Consider the following 12,889-nt stretch of genomic DNA (forward strand, 5'->3'; position numbering starts at 1 on the left):
AGACAGAGACAGTAGGAGAGAGAGAGAGGGAGGGAGAGAGAGAGAGAGAGAGAGAGAGAGAGAGAGAGAGAGAGAGAGAGAGAGAGAGAGAGAGAGAGGAAGAGCGTGAGAGAGGGGAAGAGAGAGGGAGAGAAGGAGAGAGGGAGAGAGAGACCGACCTTGGGCTGCTTTTAGAGCATTAGCCTCTCCACTTTCTAAGGCCTCCTCCCCCTCTTCCTCCTCCTCCTCCTCCCCGTTCCTGCTCCCTATTCTTTTTCTGTTTCTCCTCTTTCTTCATTGTTTCTTCTTCAACTCCTTACTTTTAGCTCTCGCCTTCCTCTGCTTCTCCCACTTAATCTCCCTTTTCCTCCTCTTCCTTCGACTCCATGTGTTGTGCGTTTTTACACACACACACACACACACACACACATATATATATATATATATATATATATATATACATATATATATATACACACATATATATATATATACATATGTATATATATATACATATATATCCATATATATATGTATATATATATATATATGTATATATATATATATATATATATATATATACATACAAAGAAATTTTCGAAGGTACCTTCTACAATGTCTTAAATAGACGAAAACGTTCGGTTACCAAGTTCTCATTTTCCAGGTGGCTATTTGCATATTTTGTGAATCACGTATTGTTTGTGATTTCTTTGCATGTATATATATATATATATATATATATATATATATATATATGTGTGTGTGTGTGTGTGTGTGTGTGTGTGTGTGTGTGTGTGTGTGTGTGTGTGTGTGTGTGTGTGTGTGTGTGTGTGTGTGTGTGTGTGTGCGTGTAGTTGTTTACAAACAAACCTTGAAAGGTTCTTCACCTGGGCCCGTGCCCCTCGCCCCCCCCCCCACCTGAGAGGGGAGCAAATAATTACCAGGAATGATGGGGGGCAATAAGGGGGGGGGAGGAGCGAGCTCAGCGAGAAAAGAATTTCTCTAAATATGCAAGAAACTCAACTCAAAAATGAGTAGAACAAAGCAAGTCTTACTCTCACTCACTCTCACTTTCTCTCCCTCTCTCTTTGAGGGGCACTAAGGTGTGAAAACAATGGTTTGCTATTAGGGGAAGTATGGAAGATGATTCATTGTCAGTAGATGGTCTAAAGCAGCGTTTCTCAACCTTTTTACCCTTGCGTATCCTTTAAAATAAATTGCATGTCTCAAGGAACTCCTGCGCAAAAAAAAAAGAAAAGAAAAAAAACAAAACACGTATACCATATCTTTCTCATTTTATTTTCATCGTAATAATAGGTTAGATAGGATGATGTCTATATTACATTATTACAATAACCAAGAATATGTCGTGCGTGTTTAATTATATTACGTATATGAAATTAAATAAAAAAAATCAAAAGTGCATTAGCTTATCTCACTTGTTCTCGCGGAAGCCTGGTTGAGAAACGCTGGTCTGTAGTTTAGTTTCCGTTTCTAAAGCCTGCCCGTTCTCTTGTCTGATTTTTATAAAATATATATATATATAAATTCATTTAATTTGTAGGAATTTTGGAAAAATAATGTTATACATTTGATAACAAACTAATTGGTTGGTATTCTTTATCTTTAAGATTTATTTTCTTTTTGAAGAATGGTTTGTTTCTTTAGGGTCTGACACTGAATTTACGTATACAAAGTACCAATGTATAGTTAATTCCTACATACAAAGGATTACAAAGGCGGAGCATGCCGGCAGGAGACCTTTTGGTCCATATCTAGGTCGGATGCGAAAAAATCATAATAATGATAAATGAATAAATAAAATCTATAGTAATATAAATAACAAATAACATAATAACATATACTTTATTCATGACAGCAACATGCTAAAACGGTTGTTCTTAATTATTAATATAAAGTCCGGTTTTTTTTTTCAAGCTTCATTATGACTGGAACGTTTTTGGAAGAAAGCGTTCATTATTCTCAAGATATATTTCTCTGCAAAATCAACTATCACCCCCAACTCCTGCAATTTCTCTCGTCCATTTCGAATTTCACAAAGAATGATTTACCTGCCATGTTCTTCCCCACTGTGGCATTGAAGTCACCAACGACCAGCGAGCATTTCGTCGTTTTATTCTTGGTCCGTTACCAGACTTGTATCATCATTGAACTCTGTTTCCCAACCCTGGGGTTCCCAAGACATCTTGTATGCTATTTTTTTTTTTTTTTTTTTTTTTTTTTTGCAAAATTATATAAATTCAATACAATAACCATATACATTATCATGATTACCATATCGGGGTCGCCAAGACATCTTGTATGCTATTTTTTTTTTTTCAAAATCATATGAATTTAATACAATAACCATATATGACACATATACAAATATATTAGTGGGGTCGTGGTTATATTATAAGGATCATATTGGGGTCGCAAGACATCTTGCATGCTATTTTTTTGCAATATTATATGAATTCAATACAATAACCATATATATCAACACATGTGAAAATAGATTAGTGGGGTCACCTGAAAAAAAAAATGGTGGGAAATACTTTCATAGAACGACTCAGTCTCGTCGACTGAACGCTGTGAAGCTGGTGCTTGTGTGTGTGTGTGTGTGTGTGTGTGTGTGTGTGTGTGTGTGTGTGTGTGTGTGTGTGTGTGTGTTTGTGTGTGTGTGTGTGTGTGTGTGTGTGTGTGTGTGTGTGTGTGTGTGTGTGTGTGTGTGTGTGTGTGATTCACAATTGTCTTTGGATCACGTGTCGGACTCGTGATCAACAGCTATTTCACTCCCGAAAGAGAGCTCAGAGCTCGTATATGACCGATCTATGGGTAATGCTGTGACCTCACACGCACACGCACACCCAACTCCCCGCCCACGAGAGTTGGAGTAACGACTCGAAGTGCAGCGATACTGAAATTATTTCAGCCCTGGGCAGGATTTGAACCCGGACCTCCGTAGTGGCAGCCGAGACCTCTACCAACTGCGCCACGTGTGTGTGTGTGTGTGTGTGTCTGTGTGTGTGTGTGCGTGCGTACGTGTGTGTGTGTGTGTGTGTGTGTGTGTGTGTGTGTGTGTGTGTGTGTGTGTGTGTGTGTGTGTGTGTGTGTGTGTGTGTGTGTGTGTGTGTGTGTGTGTGTGTCTGCAGAAAAAACACGGGGAAATTTAGTCCGGACGTTTTCGTTTATTTTAAGACATTCTCTGATGATCTCTTAAAATAGACAAACACGTTCGGACTAAGTTTCTTATTTCCTAGTGGTTTTTCTGCAAATATATTTTACGTGTCTTTGTGAGCTGCTGTATATATATATACATTTATATAATATATATATTATATATATGTATATATATAAATATATATATACATATGAATATATATATATATATATATATATATGCAAAGTAGACCACTTGGAAAAAGAAAATAACGAAGCAGAATAAATTTAGTACTTTTTGCACTGAAGATGTAATATACGAAAGCGCTCTGCTTCGTTAGTTTCTTTTTCCACGTGGTCTACTTTGCATAAGTAAACACATGTACATGTGTTCTTATTAGCATATATATATATATATATATATATATATATATATATATATATATATATATATATATATATACACATGGCTTAAACATAATCCAAGCTCATTTAGAATCACACTTAATCTCAGCTGATATTCTCCAGTTCCTCCATTAAACTTTCCAGTTTGTGGTCTTCTTCCAGATTTCTTATATCGTTAGTGTGGATCTTCATTTTCTTGAAGTCGTTTAATATCCAAGACTCAGTTATGTTTGGACTGTGCTTAGAACGAGTGTACCAATGGGGACGCACTTGCCCTATGCAGACGTATTTGACACAAAAAAACTTCTACCTGCCGATGGTGAATAAATAGGAGCATAATTATAGACTCAAAAAATCACATTATGAGGGGATAGTTAAGTGATTTTTTGAGCTTATAATTATGATCCTATCTATTCACCATAGGTAGGTTGATTTTTTTTTTTTTTTTTTTTTTTTTTTCAAATGCGTCTGCATGGGGCAAGTGCGTCTCCTACTCGCATTTGGCGGCACACTGCCCGCAAACACACAAAGCAATACAGTTTGACTTACAGGTGATTTAACAGGAATGCTTGTACTATTCATGAATGTATAGAGGTTATAACCAGAGGTGGACGGTCCGATTCGGAAGTCCGATTATCCGATTAATCGAATTCGCATTTTCGAGTCGGATAACCGGACTAACCCCCGCCAACCGAATCGGAAAATCGGACTGCCGAAAAATTTTAGAGCGATTTTGCGATTAATCCAGGTCGACGTCGACTTTGTTTTTTATTTTTCGGTAATCGTTAATCGAACTTATTATTTTTTTTTTTTTTAACAAACGTGCTCTACTCTGTTTATTATTATTTCCTTGGTTATCATTTATTAATATCATTTATCTGTAAATCTATCATTATTTACTATTCATCTCTTTATTTATTATCTAATTTTACCTATTTATTGATTTCCTTATTTCATCATCTATTTTATTTGTTTACTTATTCATTTATCATTATTATTATTATTATTTTTTTTTTTTTTTTTTTTTTGCATCCGACATAGTTATGGACCAAAAGGTCTCGTGTCGGCATGCTTTTCCTTTGTAATTCTTTGTAACAGCATAGTTTTTATGTTATTTCTGTTACCATTCCGTTTATCATATGTGGAGATTCTATATAGAGTGATCAATGAGCTAAGCCATCGTTGTAAACCGGGCACTATGCAATCAATATTATTGCGCAATATTCCGTATTGTACAATATTATTGACGTTTGTAGGGATGGTATTAAAGCCGCACACGCGTTTGGCCTGTACATATGTCTTCAATATATTGTGTCATTCTTGAATACCATCCCTACAACGCCAATAATATTGTACAATACGGAATATTGCGCAATAATATTGATCTTATAGGGCCTGTTAGCTGTGGGTCCTACGATTGTGAGCATATGCAAGATGACCCTGTACTTGTTAGAATATTCGAACCTGCATACTAACGTTGAGGCGTTGGTGTAAATTAGAAGTAATCGATGTTTGGTTGTTTTTATGTAAATCGATTCACTTTCGACATAATACATATTCCCTCCATTTTGGGAAATACAAGTTCCATATATATATATATACATATATATATATATATATATATATATATATATATATATATATATATATATATATATAAAGTGTATTTGGGCAGGAGTTTTTCTCTAATGCATATATTATTAAAAGTGATGGCTAGTTTTGCACTGACGAGTTAAACACCATATGAGGACGGAGCCTTTATTTGTACGACGTTTCGCTTATTACAGCTTTTTCATTAATTATTAGTTTTGCATTAATTATTTTCTTAAAGTTATTTTCCATATACCTTATTATAGATTTGTGTTCCTTTGAAAGAAAATTTATGACTTGGCTGTATGTAGTCTATTTATATATTTATTTATTTATTTATTTATTTATTCATTTAGTTGCCTTCGTTTAATCTTCTGGAAGGAGTATGTGAGTTGTTTGGGAATGAACGAAGTATGTTTACAAATCATACAATAACGAGTTTCTTTTTTCATTCTTTCGTACTATTCTTTCAAGGTAAACTCCACGGCACTGTCAGTTTTCCCAAATCGAGGCCAAGGTGGAAGCTTTATCGGGCCAATCAAGGTGATAATATTCAATAAGTCGTCTCAATGTTACATGCAACTAAATCTTAGATATCGTTGTTGGAGTGTGATCAGTTTTAATAACAAAAAGTCGACTTCACTTTAGGAGAACTATCACACGTGTAAATATATTAAGTAATCAATAGTTTAAGACGGTTTTGCATAGTTTTGACTATCGTGGGTCATGTTTGGATGTCCGTGATGATATTTTTTATAGAACTTTATTCCAGTTGATACCATTTACGCCTCTATGATGGAGAATGGTTGTATATGAATGATGCTGTGTTGCATGAGGTAGAATGTGTGAGGGAGCATGTGTGGGAAATGATTTGACGCAGCCCGAAGGGATTTCTCCCCGCCTTCTCCTTTTCTGCATGAGGGGACGGAGATGGGGGGGGGGGGTCGCCGATTTAATGAAGCGGCCTTGCCGTGGATGTGCTGGGGCGGGGGGGGGGGCGTGACGGGAGGAAGGGAAGGTACAAGAGTAGAGGGGAAGGGAGGGAGGGAGGGAGGGAGGGAGGGAGAGAGGATGTGGCCTCTCCTAAATAGTAATGCACAAAATAAATAAATAAATATGTAAATAAATTAATTTGTAAATGAATAAACAAATAAATAGCAGATCAATAAGTAAATGAATATACAAATAAATATATAGATAAATAAGCAAATGAATAATAGACCAATAAGTAAATAGAAAAATAAATAAATGAATATAGTAAATTCAGTAAATTAGTTGTTATAGATATATGAATAGAAAAATAAAGATTAACAGACAAAGAGATAATAAATAAGTAAATAAACAATAGATCAACAAATAAATAAATAAATAAATATGAACAAACAAATAAATAAATAGATAAATATAGTGAATAATGAGTATAGACAACTGAATATATACATCAACATAAATAAAAAATAAATCAAATCAATTTGACAATGTGGTTTTTGTGATTGATCATGTCGCTAGGTTACATTGTGACGCCAAAGTGAAATCGATTCAACCTTCTTCGCTGGCCTTTCTAGAAAATTCGTCACTCTCTCGTGTAACAAAACATGTGGTAACGTTAAATACTACATTCGTTAGTCTTTTGTTATTATTAAGATTTTTATTCACTTTTATTTATTACTTTCATTTTTTATTTACGGGAATTGCTTTTTGATACTCTGCAGCAGGATATATTTTCTAACCATTGCTTCATTATCATTATTATTATTACTATTATTATTAGAAGTAGCAGAAGTACTGTAGCAGTACCATTATTACTGTTATCATCCTCATCCTCATTATGATTATAATCATTATTAATACAATAATAATAATAATAATAATAACAATAATAATAATGATAATAATAATAATAATAATAATAATAATAATTATAATAATAATAATAATAATAATGATAATAATAATAATTATTATCATTATCAATATTATTATCATCATCATCATCATTATTATTATTATTATTATATTTTTACTCTGCTCAAACGAATGTCTATTCCTTTACTTCTGGTCATATAATCCAATAAGCATAATCCATATCAAATTCGAAAACCACACTCCAACCAGACTGGGCACCGAGAACGATTTAGAATTATGTTTGATCGAGACATAGAGAACAGAAGCAGGAATGAGATAAAACTACGCTGATCAGATACAAATAAATAGAACAAAACCTAAAAAAGAAAACAAAACAAAGTAAAACAAAATTAAATAGATATAAAAACACTAAATACATAAAAATACACATCGACAAATAAATAGATAAATAAATAAATAGTGACACTAGGGAGGTCTGCCTCGTATCGCAAGTGTCAAGTGTGGCCGTTAATTGTAGGCTGGGGTCTCTGCCCTCAGGCCCTTGGCTACACAACACAACCCATTTATGTTTTATCCCTTTCCTCGAAGGCTCCTTTATTTTCTAAAGCCCTTTTATCACTCATTCCAAGCCTCTAAGGCTTCTACAGGTCTTGATGATTGCCTCTAAGACCTCTTGGGATTCGCAGACCTCATTCAAAATTTTCGTATGACGTTGTGAGTTTGAAAAGCTGTAAGACGACTTCGTGTACAATATTCTAGACTTCCCTAAAAGTCTACGATTCAACAATGTGTCTAATATTTGTATTTTAGGTTTAACTTCTCTTAGTTCGTCATTCAGCTTCTCACTCTGACGCAAAGGTCTAAGGCCATTTTAGGACTTAGCCCTTGCCTATTAAGGTCCCTTTAGGATAAATAAGTACAAAACTGAATGAGTAAAGAAAAAAACTAAATAAACAAGTAAACACACACACACACACACACACACATATATATATATATATATATATATATATATATATATATTTGTGTGTGTGTGTGTGTGTGTGTGTGTGTGTGTGTGTGTGTGTGTGTGTGTGTGTGTGTGTGTGTGTGTGTGTGTGTGTGTGCGCGCGTGTGTGTGTATTTACCTAGTTGTATTTTACGGGAAGGGGAGCTATGCTCGTGTGTCCCGTCTTCATATCTCATTTTATCCAAACTATTTTTAAATTTATGTATTGTTTTTGCACACACCACTTTCTCATCTAACTTGTTCCAACTGTCTATTACTCTGTGAGGAAAGCTGTTCTTTTTCACATCTCTTCTATAGCTGTCTTTCTTGATTTTCTTTCCGTGTCCTCTTGTATTTCTATCATCCCATTTTATCAGATTCTCTCTATCAATAATTTCTATGCCTTTCATGATTCTGTAAATAGCTATCGTGTGTGTGTGTGTGTGTGTGTGTGTGTGTGTGTGTGTGTGTGTGTGTGTGTGTGTGTGTGTGTGTTGAATAAATTAACAAAAGTAAGTATATAACCAGATAAGCAAGTTAATATAGTTTACAAGTACACAGGAAAAATTAATAAACAAATCAAATCAATAGTTAAGAAATAGCTAATTGGTAACTTAATAAATTATAGATAAATTGATATATTGTTGATTAAAAGGGAACAAAGGATGTGACGAAAAATTTCCACTTCTTTCATTATCAATTCCATTTGTACAAAAGAGAATTTATTTCCCACAAGTTTCGCACTTATCCAAACGCCTAACCGTTTTAGTCCAAGACGGAAGCCATCTTGGATCTCTGTATCAACCGAAATCCACATAGATCATTTCAAATGTTAGTGTGTTATGCCACTTACAAAAAGTTGCTCTCAAAACCATTGAGACAGACTTATCCCCAATATTTTATTTTACTTATCTATATTTTTCGGGGAAGGGGAATATTAATATCACCTAAAACCAAGTAGCATGATTTATTGTACTTAAAAAATCAAATCATTCATACAAGTAGCAATTCCGTAACAGACAATACATTTCCCGGCATAAATACTAAATTATCAGTATACGCACTTGCAAATATTAAAACTGACGAACTTTTAAACTACTAATATAATACATTAGCTTATGGATATTGCAAATGATAAATGTAGAGGGGGAAAAATTGTGACCATACGATCTGCAACTTATTGCCTCCCCGAGTCCAACCCATCCCAAGATACGTGAACGAGTTCAGTGCACTCTTATGACCAAAGCCAAGTCTTTCTCATCTTAGCTCCTATACTAGTTTTAGATCACGTACTTCTTTTATTTTTTTCTTCTTTCTTTTCATAAATCGGTACTATTTTTCCTGGTTGTATGCCTTGGGCCTCCACGAGTTTGACCCTAAGTTTGTGCAATTCTATACACACGTGAGTTTAGCGGATTATTTTCACCAAGGATTCTGCGATGATTTTCCTGTTCGTGTCGTTTTCATTTTTTTTTTTCGTAAACTTTCCGTATCCGTCACGTGACTACAACCTATCTTATAGATTTATATATTTGATTATATAAGCGAAATACGTCAGAAGTCGTCGGTTGGCAACTGAGATTGCCAAGCTTTTCTCAGCAGTCAAAAGACTGTTGGCGTCCATTTTGGAATGCCTTGGTGACGCTCTCGTGAATATCACATTTGTGAAAATTATATATTGTTATTTATATATAATTTTCTTGTTTTATCCTAAAATTATACATTCTCATTTCGTGTGTATTGACCACAAAAGGACTTGTGACGAGTGTCTGTACGTAGTGGAACTGTATGATGGAGAGCGAAGTAACCAAATTTCAAAAACCGTTAACCCTCTCACCTCTACCGGGAGATGCAACCCTGAGGGGCTGACACTCGGTCTCTGAACTGGGCCCAAGATCTTTCCCCATCAACTTCAGCTGTATTTCTTACTTTTTTTTCATACAAAAGCTGGTGACAACTGGCAACTGCTTTCCTCTCCTTACAACTATCACAAAGGAAGCCCCATATTGCGACAACATCAACTTACATTTACCCACATCTACCTTCAACTTTCCTCTCTCACACACCTTCCCAAACTTCATCACTAACTTCTTAAATCCCACCCCTTATCCTGCTACTAGCGCAGTGTCATCAGCAAACAACAACTGGCTTACCTCCAACTTTTCTCCGTTTTCTTTAATCATTTCCAAACCCGCACCATCCCAGAGAAAAAATACCAACTTAAAATATGTCTGGTCATAGAGGCAAACTGTCAAACTGTCCTCGATGCATCAATCACACAAAATACAATGTATATCTTATCTTAAACTGTCCCGATTTCGTCATATTCAGACAACGTAATATATCTTTCTTGAATGAATTATGGGCCAATCCAGCGGCTGAACCAGGATACCTAGGAGTCAATAACCTGCTGTAAACGTTGATCCTCTCAATTAACACCTTACTGACAGCACTTAATACACTAAATGTGATAGCAAACTAGGCATTTCTCGCTAGCATGCTACTTGGTTTTGCTGCTTCGTTTGAGTAGAAACGACTTCCGTTACGATCTTTTGTTTTTCAAATTCCCAAATGTCAAATTACTCTTGCCTCATATAGTGAGAAACTGAATGATGAATTAAAAGAAATTAAACCTAAAATACTAATGTTAGACACATTGTTGAAATATTCTTCTGGAAGTCTAGAATATTGTAACCAAAATCGTTTCTACTCAAAGTAGCAAAAGGAAGTAGCATGCTAGCCAATTGTGTCGCTATTTTAATCCCTCTAAAACTACTATATTCATATTTATGCCCTTTCCTATACAGATAGTCATCCAGTCCACTTCCTTTAGGCACACACCAAACAATCTCACAAGTCATCCCGTTAATAATATAATCACTTCCTTTGACAAACAGTCCACATGACACACATCCAATTCGGGTATCAGTTTCACCTCTTCAATGCTCCTTTGTATTTCCTCTTTTCCTATTGCCTTAACATTCTCCTCTCGCAATCTTTTGTTACAGAAAAATAAAACAATCTCAACTACACACAGATTGCCTCCTTAATAAAAAAAAACACACAATTATATTCAGATTTAAAAATTGTGATGTTTCTACATCACAAATATAGTATACAACAAACAAAAAGAAAACGGGGAAAATCATCTATATAAATGTAAAAACGTAATGACAAATGTGTATCATGTCAAAAACATGATATTATATATATATATATATATATATATATATATATATATACATATATATATATATACATATATATATATATATATATATATATATATATATATATATATATATATATCCCCACCATGAAGCAATTGGTGCAGCTCAAAGTATTAATTACCAAAACAGCAATGTGACATCATCAATCTCACACCATAAAATAGGAAAAGAATTAAAGAAACACGAAAGATCAAATCAGACATAATTGAAGCCAACCCGACTTTCACCAGTAAAGGCATACAAGGAGCCATAAAGAGATTTATAAACTCCAACGATAAGATGTCAATCGTTTATGCCCACACAACCATTAGTCTAAACTGATATCTTACGCTACTGGCTACAGAAAATCCCAAACATCTGGAAGAGCTCACCTAATCCCAACCTTGAAACCAAACCTCTTTAAAGCCCTGCATCATACAGATCAATCTCACTACTATGCTAGGGTTGCCAGATGCCCCTTACTTAACGAATCATATCACATATTTGATGGATTTGTCCTCTGTCCCGTACTGACCTTTAACTTTTAGGAACATCCCGAGTGTGTCGTATTTGGTTCATCTTCAAATTTTATAACAAAAAAACACTCTTACCACTTTCTTACTGTTCTTAGTTGTAAATTTAGAAGTGATTATACTCACTTTTTGCAGTAGATTCTCTTGATGAACACAAATGTAACGAGGAAAGTAATGTTGCTACAAGTTTACACAAACTTGACGTTTCAAAGTTTGCAACGAATGGCTGAGGGCGGTGACACTGTTATTGTTTTGCCCTTCAAATGCTTTCACATTAATCATCTCATGTTCATTTTCTATATTTTCTTTATATTTCTATTACTTTGCTTTTTTTTTTTACTTTTTATCTTTTATAGTTTGTACTAGATAAAAATAAAAATATTTACTTTTGTTTTCCTCAACCCATTCAAATCCTTGCTTTGTTTTTAACTTGTTTACTTTTATATAATATATTGGTGTGGGGGTGTAGGCATATCTATCTATCTATCTATCTATATATATATATATATATATATATTATATATATATATATATATATATATATATATATATATTATATATATATATATATATATGTACACACACACACACACAAGGGAGATAGACAAAGTCAAAAGGCATAGAAGGCATAATTCCACTTCCACTCACTCCCCAGCCCCTCTTTCTCTTTTCTTGGCTCCTCCTGGATGACGGGTCATCCCCTCATCTCGCCCATTGCCCTGGGCCAGAACCAAAGCAGAAAGACACAGCAAAGCCGTTTCCTATATATACATATGCAGGAGCATTACTCCCGCATTTGTGAGCACGTTTCCAGTATTTTTATTGTGTGTGTGTATATATATATATATATATATATATATATACCAACGGCTTTTTTCCCCTTACGTGGGGGGTAGCCAAAGAGAAAAAGGCATAGAAACCACTCCCACCCATTCCATTCCCTATATATTCCACTCCCCTCCACCCTCCCTCTTATCTTGACACCTCCTGGAAGACGGGTCATCCCTGCATCCTGTCCACTGCCCTGGGTCAGAAGCAGTGTCGCAAGACACAGCACATCCACAGCAAGGCCGCTTCATAAATTCGGCGACCCCCTTCTCCATCCCCTCATGCAGAAAAGGAGAAGACGGGGAGAAATCCCTTCGGGCTGCATCAAA

General features: G+C 34.9%; 1 long non-coding RNA gene across 1 annotated transcript in view; it reads right to left on the reverse strand.

The window, feature by feature from the left end:
- The window catches only part of LOC143018780 (uncharacterized), a 321,853-nt gene extending 309,811 nt beyond the window's left edge, over positions 1-12,042 (reverse strand). Inside the window, exon 1 of the long non-coding RNA XR_012965773.1 lies at positions 11,859-12,042. This is a non-coding gene — a long non-coding RNA (uncharacterized LOC143018780). The remainder of the gene's footprint in view (positions 1-11,858) is intronic.
- Between the last annotated feature and the right edge of the window lie 847 nt (positions 12,043-12,889).

This window comes from Oratosquilla oratoria, chromosome 35 (assembly GCF_046742065.1).
Source record: "Oratosquilla oratoria isolate Oo_2021 chromosome 35, ASM4674206v1, whole genome shotgun sequence".
Lineage (NCBI taxonomy): Eukaryota > Metazoa > Arthropoda > Malacostraca > Stomatopoda > Squillidae > Oratosquilla > Oratosquilla oratoria.